This window comes from Myodes glareolus, chromosome 9, assembly GCF_982192425.1.
Source record: "Myodes glareolus chromosome 9, mMyoGla1.1, whole genome shotgun sequence".
In the NCBI taxonomy this organism is placed as follows: Eukaryota; Metazoa; Chordata; class Mammalia; order Rodentia; family Cricetidae; genus Myodes; species Myodes glareolus.
In genome coordinates this window covers 8,024,258-8,032,327 of record NC_142034.1, presented here as the reverse complement: position 1 = coordinate 8,032,327, position 8,070 = coordinate 8,024,258, and positions in this window count along the sequence as shown.

Sequence of the window (8,070 nt, the reverse complement as noted above, 5' to 3'; positions counted from 1 at the left end):
AGACACACTTGGAGAAATTATCTAAATTAGATTAGACATATCTGTGAGAGATTATCTAGTATAGATTAGACATGCCTTGAGAGATTATCTAAATTAGATTAGACACGCCTTGAGAGATTATCTAAATTAGATTAGACACGCCTTGAGAGATTATCTAGATTAGATTAGACATGCCTGTGGGAGATTATCTAGATTAGACTAGCCGTACCTGAGAAAGATGATCTAGATTAGGCTAGCCTCCAGCCATGCCCTCAAGGAATTGTCTTGAACGTGTTGAGACAAGAAGATCCACCCTAAACGAAGGGGGCTCCTTTCCCTGGGTTGGGTCTTAAACTGCGTAAAACAGAGAGAGCTGTGGACACAGTGTGGCCATCCACTTCAAACATCTGCTTCAAACATCTGCTGCATTGACTTCCTGGTCATGAACTCTGTACCCTTGAAACACGATGTACCTGTCTTCCTTCTCACTACAGACTCTTCCTCGGGAATCATAAACCAAAATAAACTCTTCCTTCTAGAAGTTGCTTTGGTCATGGTGTTTTATCACAGCAAAAGAAAGCAAATTAATACCACACTTGAGATTGTCATCTGGCCTCCCTATACATGTGATACACATGTGCCTGCAAGCTCACACACACACACAATCAAGTAGGACAGTCTGTACAAGTCTCAACAAGACCCTTGCTGTCCACGAGCTATGATTCATGGTGCTCTCCTCTGCTTGTTCTCTAAAGCCACCCCAAAATCATCTCCTTCTGTCTAGCCTGGCTGCTCTCTAGGCCCAGAGGCCCTGATCTTCGGAGAAAGCAGAATGTCATGACGTACCTCTGTCTGACACCGTGAGATGATGCAGTAACGGCGCAGCTGGCTGCTCACCATCTTCTCCATGGAGATTTGGTAACATAACAGACATAACTCACAAGTGGCTCTCACCGTGGGACAGGAACCTGGGGCTGGGGTGAGTCTGAAAACAGTGCCTGTCATGTGACTTGCCAGCTCACTCCCCACAGGGAGCAGGCTCTCCTGAGACTTGTAGGTCTCCATTTTCCTTGTGAGGTGGGAGAGGAAAGAAGAACCCTAAAGAACCACTCACTGTCCTTAGAGGCTAGACCATCTTTAGGTGCCCAGTCTTGGACTCTGATTGAGCTATTGCCTCTGCTCCGGGAGCAGCCTGCCTTCTACAAAGTAAGGCAGGCTGGGGAAGGAGCATGAAGTCGGGAGTCCAGAAAAGAGAGGAAAGAGCCTGTGCGTAGGGACAGCTGCATAGTCCAGCCCCGCAGACAACCAGAAGACAGCTACCTGTCCTCCAGAGCAGCTACATTCAATGGAGTCCCGACCAGCACCTTCTGATGCATAGTCATCCCTGTAGCTATAACTCAGCCAGCTCTCCAAAGCCATGAGATCGTGTAAACCAAGTATTCCAGCCAGGCCAGACATGCACAGGGGAAATTAAATTTGGGCTGTTTGGAGTGGTTCTCGCCCTGCACATTGGCCACACTGTCTGCCTGGTTTGTAGGGTGTTAAAGTCAACGTAGGTAGCTCCACGTATGGCAGTGCCTCCTCTGATCAGCTGCGGGACCTTGGAAGTTCATAGCTTCCCTTAGTCTCTGTATCTTCATCTACAAATGGTTCATTCTTCAGATGCATGTGTGTAAGCTGACAGAGCAAGCCTCACATCCCTCCCTCCCTCCCTCCCTCTTCTTTCCCTTCCTGTCTCATCTTTTCTTTTCTCTTCCTTTTTGTTTCTTTTCCCTTCATCACCTTCCTTTCTTCATTTCCTTTCTCATGTCTTGTGCTTCCCTTTCTTCCTCAGAGCCCCTCAAAGTCCAGGGCTTTGCTGTCGTATGTGGTGTACAGTGCTGTCCTATGAGGTTGACCATGGGGGCCTCATCAAGTCCACCTGACAGGTCCCAGAAGGAGCTAAGCAAAGCCCATGTGGGTATTGGGAAAGTCCTGTCCTGGGAAAGAGCGGTGAGAAAGAACCTTCAGGGCTCTGGTGAAGATGTGTAAAAATGAATGTTCTGGTTTCCTATGCTTTGTTTCTCGCTTTTTACCTTCCAAATCAGGCATAGCTTATCGGAACCAAAGCAATCTTCAAGAGCAGGAGGGAACCGAAGGAGACATTAACTGGGAAAGTTTGGCTGTCTGAGACACAGAGAGCTGCTTCTGAGGCCAAGAAAATGTTGAGCACTCCAGACCTGTCCAACGACAGTGGCTGGGTCTGGTTGGCCTTGGTCCCAAGATCCTGGGAAGCATTCTGGGTAAGGAGAGTTTGCAGTCCATGTCAGTAGCCACAAGTAACTGGGCACCCTTGGCAAATGGGCAATGCCAGGAGCATCACAGAGGTCCACCATGGCTCCACAGTGCCCTCAGCTTCCAACAGGTATGTCAGGCCATATTTGTCTTCAGTCCCATCCCCACTGGTAAAGCAAAAGGCAGCTTGCATGAGAGGAAGGGTCTTCTGACCACGAAAGCAAGTCCCCTGGGTTCTTATTGCCTGGAGAGGGAGAGGAGAGATACGTGGGCCTTCAGTCCATAGCTCTTGGCATAAAATGGAATGGAAAAATGTAATAGTCCTAGTTCCAGGCATCTTGTTTCTTGTTTTTTTTTAATCTTGCAGATCAATAAAATGAATAGAATGTGGAGACATTTGGTTCTGTTCTAATAATTGTAGCCTTGTGATCCCAACACTCAGGGGTTGAGGAGGATCAAGAGTTTGAGCCTAGTTGGGCATAATGGCACACACCTTGAGTCCCAGTACTCAAGAGGCAGAGACAGGTGGATCTCTGTGAGTTTGAGACCATCCTGTTCTGCATAGTGAGTTCTAGGACAGCCAGAGCTACACAGTGAGCCCCTGTCTCAAAAAGAAAGAATTTGAGGCTAAGGGCCATCAGGATTTCTCAGGGGCCTAAGGTGCCTGCTGTCTAGCCTGACCACCTGAGTTCCAACCACAGGAGGGGAACCAATTCCTCCTACTGTCTTCTGACCCCCCCCCCCCCACACACACAAGTGTAGAAGTAAAATTATGAGACCTGGAAGCTAGCCTTATATATCAAGAACCTATCTGCCTATCTCAAGTGTGTGTGTGAGAGAGAGAGGGTGAGAGCTTGGGGCATTCACATCATAGAAACACTTCAATCGCAAGTGACTGGACACTGTGTCACTTCCATGAGAGAAGGGAATTCTTAATGTGGGAAGTGTTCTCGAGCTGTGTTAGCTACTCGTGTTATCACGGAGACACACAAACAATAAAACCCCAAACCGCAAAAACCAATGACAAAAACCCTCCAAGAATCACCTCAAAGGAAGACGGATTTCCTTTCCGATGTTTTACTTTTATTTGTTTGTGGGAATGTGGTGCACCGCGGCACACATGTGGGGGTTAGAGGACAACTTGGGAGAGTTGGTTCTCTCTGTCCGTCTTGCAGGTTGCAGGGATCAAACTCAAGTCACAGGGAGGCAGCATACTCCTTTACCCACTGAGCCTTCTTACCACTCCTGAGGATTCTTTTTGTCTCCCAGTTTCAGAGGGTCCCTTTGATCATCAGTTGGTCTCAGACACCTGGGCAGAGCATCACTGTGGCAGGAGCATGTGCTAAGTCTCTCTTCCTTTCGTTTCACTTTTTAGAAGATATTTTAACACATATGTAAGAGAGAGGGAGTACATGACACATATGTGTGGGTACCTGAAAAAGCCAGAAGAGGGTATCAGATTCCCTGGAGCTGGAGCTACACGTGGTTGTGAAACTCTTGATGTGGGTGCTGGGAACCAAAGTTGGATCCTCTGAAAGAGCAATGAGTGCTCATAACTGCCAACCTATCTCTCCAGTTCCGTGTACTACACGTATTGGTGGATAGGAAATAGTAGAAAAGAATGGGGGCAAAACACAGTCCCAAGTACACTCCCATTCCCATGACCCACTTCCTCCAACTGCCTCCTACCTTACCTCCCTTCCAGATAAGTCCATCACTTTGAGAATCCATCAAGGGATGAGGTCAGAGTCCTCAGGGTCCTATCATTTCCTCCAGAGGCTTATTAGCTGACAGCTGAGTAGTTCTCAAATGTGAGATTCCCCTCTGTGTGTTGTGAATATCATTGGTTAATAAAGAAGCTGTTTGGGGCCTATTGTAGTACAGATTAGGGCAAGGTGGGAATTCCAGGCAGATAGAGGATGAGAGAGTAGGCGGAGTCAGGGAGAAGCCATATAGCTGCTGGAGGAGACAGATGCTGGATGTTTGATGGAAGCTTACCAGAATATCACAACCATATGGTGATACACAGATTAATAAAAATGGGTTAATTTAAGATATAAGAGCTTTCTAGAAATATGCATAAGGTAATAGGCCAATCAGTGATGCAATTAATATAATTTCTGTGTGGTTATTTCAAGTCTGGGTGGCCAGGAATGAATGAGCAGCTTCCAATTACAGAACGGCATTCCAACATGTGCCAGCTGAATCCACATAAAACCTGAGAGAGCTTGGAAAGGAATTCTAGACACACACACAAAAAAACAAAGCTTAGCCACACTTTTTTCAGATGGGCTCTGTTTGTTGGTGGCAAGCAGGAACACTTAAATGGAGTTTGAAAGCAGCATGCTACTAGTTGCTCAATGGTGACATAGATCGGTCATGACCCTGGAACTAGGGCAGCATGCGTGACTCTCAGAGGCAGCAAATATGTCTCCACCATGTTGGACTGGGCGGAGCCAACAGGCAGGACCACATAGCAATAAATAAAAAGTGCTCCTGATCAAAAAATAATTATAGATACACATGAAATAAAGACAAATTCAGATTTAAAGAAGACCTATAAATAGGTCATGGTGTTGGATAAATGTACATTAGGAGAGAGAAGAAATAATTATAAAAAGAAGTAAATGATTTTTTTAAAAAAAGTAAAGTCTTCAAAGCGACAAAGCACAGACAGTCACAGATTAAAGGAGTAAAGAAAAATAAGCCACATAAAGATGGAATATATACAGAGTCTGGATCATGTATATTATTGTGGTTTTTTAAAATTTTTTTGACTGTGAATGAGTTAAGTACAGAGAGATGTTTCATTGTACAGGCTGCTAAATTAAACCAGCATATATATTTTAAAAGTATCTTGACTTCAAAATTTGGGTCTAAGAATATGTTACTTGGAAAGGAGGTTCTGCTTTTGTTTCCACAAAAGATGATAACCTGTAGATTCCTTCCAGACTAATGTAGTTTGATGGACCAAGACCCACTCTGCGAGGACTCTATAAACACCTCCCCCAAAATTACTTCACCCAACAAAAAACAGGAAGCAGTTTGGAGAGATCTACACCCAAATTCCCAAATATTGTTTATAAATGTCTGTTTATATTTAAAGGGGGATATGCTATAGAGATGAATGCTTTGCATTGGTATGGATCTTGGTCTATTGATACAAATTTAAGGTCAATTTTGTTATATGTATATTTCTGCTCTTGATTAAGGTATTATGTTTGTGCAGCTCATTTAAAAATATAATGTATAATTAAGAAGTACAGGTTAATAGATAGTCATCTATAATAGTCAAGCTTGTAGTCATGTTAGTTATGTTTTCTAGATATATAGATATGTATTTCAGTTAGACAGATAATTTTCAAAACTTTCAAAGGCCTACAGAGTATAGCATTTAAAATGTTTTAAGAACATAGAACTTCTCATGACTCTGAGACACATCTGCTCCTGGCACCACCAATCTACTTCAAAAGCATGATGGGCATTGAAGAGGCTCCTTATGAAGTTGGTTAGCAATTTGAGCAAGAAACTGCTCTTTCCTGGACTACTTGATGGTATGCTGTATGAACTGGACATGCAGGACCCACAGAAAAATGACTGCCAAAGCTGCCTAAAGAAGTTGAGACAGTCCTTCAGGGTTCCTGCTTCATGAAAGAGTCTGCCATACATTCTGCAGGACACAGAACAAAGTGACAGACAAACTGCCAATATAGGTGGAACTGTCTTTGAAATTTCCTGCTTCATGGAAAAGTCTACTGGACACTATGGACCTGTAGGCTGAAGACGGATACCCTAACGATACAGAAGAACTTTGGGTGACTGTCCAGGCAGCAAGATGTCTCTGTCAATTCTAGAGTTTTGGAAGTTGCTTACAATGTATTTCCTGTTTACTTAGGTAATATTATATCCTTCTGGAGTCTTTGATGGAGTTGAAGAATAGATAGTTATAGTTTTCCTTAGTTATGATAGAAGAGAAAGTAGCTATAAATATTGTAACTATAATTCTTGCTTGATAACTAATTTGTTGTATGTAATCTTGCTATGTTAAAGTTAAAACATTTTATTTTTATTTAGACAGAATAGGGGAGGTGATGTGGGATTTCCCCCTCTGTAGGCTGTGAATACCATTGTTTAATAAAGAATCTGCTTTGAGTCTATTGCATCACAGAATAGGGAAAGTAGGAATTCCAAGCAGACAGAGGAGAAGAGAGTAGGCAGAGTCAGGAAGAAACCATGTAGTCACCACAGGAGACAGACACCAGATGCTTGATAGAAACTTACTAGTATGCCACAACCACATGATGATACACAGATTAATAGAAATGAATTAGTTTAAGATATAAGAGCTAGCTAGACATATGTATAAGCTAATAGGCCAGCCAGTGTTGCAATTAATATAGTCTCAGTGTGGTTATTCTGGGTCTGAGTAGCCAGAAACAAATAAGCAGTCAACTACAGCCCTCCATACATGAGGTTATGAGTGACATTTCACAACCAGACAACAGCACAGAACACCTATCCACAGCCTCAGTAGAAGGAGGAAGCACTCTTTGGCTGCTTTCTTGGGAACACTGGTTTGTAGGAATGCTGACACCTTTTACATAATACAAGCTGAACATCCTGAACATAAAAATCAGTGTCCCAAGTGCTCCCAAAGCAAGAACTTCTCAAGCTCCTGCGTGAATGCACGAGAGGAAAATTCCACACCATGAAACTTCACCTCGTGCACAAAATCACTAAGCATATTGTATAAAATTACCTTTGGGCTATATGCAGAAGATTGATAGGAAGCATAAATAAATTTCATGGTTAGTTTTAGGGTCTCATCCCCAAGATATCTCATTATGTAAATACAAATATTCTGAATTATTTTAAAGTACAAAACACTCCACTCCCCCCAGGCATTTTTAGATGAGGGAGACTCAGCTTGTCTAAATGTGAACTTCTTTCCTCACTGACTTTTGAACTCCAGAGGGGTGAAGTTGACTCCTCTGCACTTTCTTCCTTCCTTTTAGGGGAAGACTCAGCAGTTGTCTCTGAGGGGAGTCTGGGAACACAGGTCCAGCCACTGCCCAACCGTCCACCTCAGGTAAAGTGCTGAATATCCCCCTAGGAATGTAGGTGATATAAGCTTGGTGATGTTGGTCACATCCCATCCACAATCAGGAAACAGCAAAGAATAAATAAAGTCTGGGGTTCCCTACTTAGGGAACAGTGCCATACCCAGAAAGGGTCTGTCCATCTCAATTAAGACAATTGAGATGTCATCCCCCCTCCCCGACACACACACATGCCCTGGATTCTGTCAGGTCAACAGGTTAACAGTGACCACCACAGGGACCCAAGAACACCTGTTGGAAGTCCATGGAAAAGATTGTGTTCCTCGATTTAACACAGAGAGGGGCTACTGGGGAGGTAGCTCAGTGGTGGAGTGTGTACTCCACATACTCGAGGGCCTGGGATGATCCCCAATACCAGAATAAAATCAAATGAAAGAGATGGGGCAGGGGATGGCCCTTGATGTCTACAAACACAGCTGGGAAGGAGACTTCCCCCAGCAGACCACCACCACCATTGAAGGAAAATGCAATACTCAAAGTCAAAGAGAGGATGCTCAAAGCCCTACATCATAGAACACTCAATCCAGGACAAAGAAGTTAGGCCACCATTCCCTGGATTTCCCAATCCTAGTTGCAGTTGGGCACAGCTCTTTCCCAAGCCCCACAGGCACCCCACAGGTCAAGAGAGCAACTGGACCAGAGTGGGAAGAGTACCCAGAGAGATGCATCCCACAAGAGATGAACTCCAGTCTCAAAG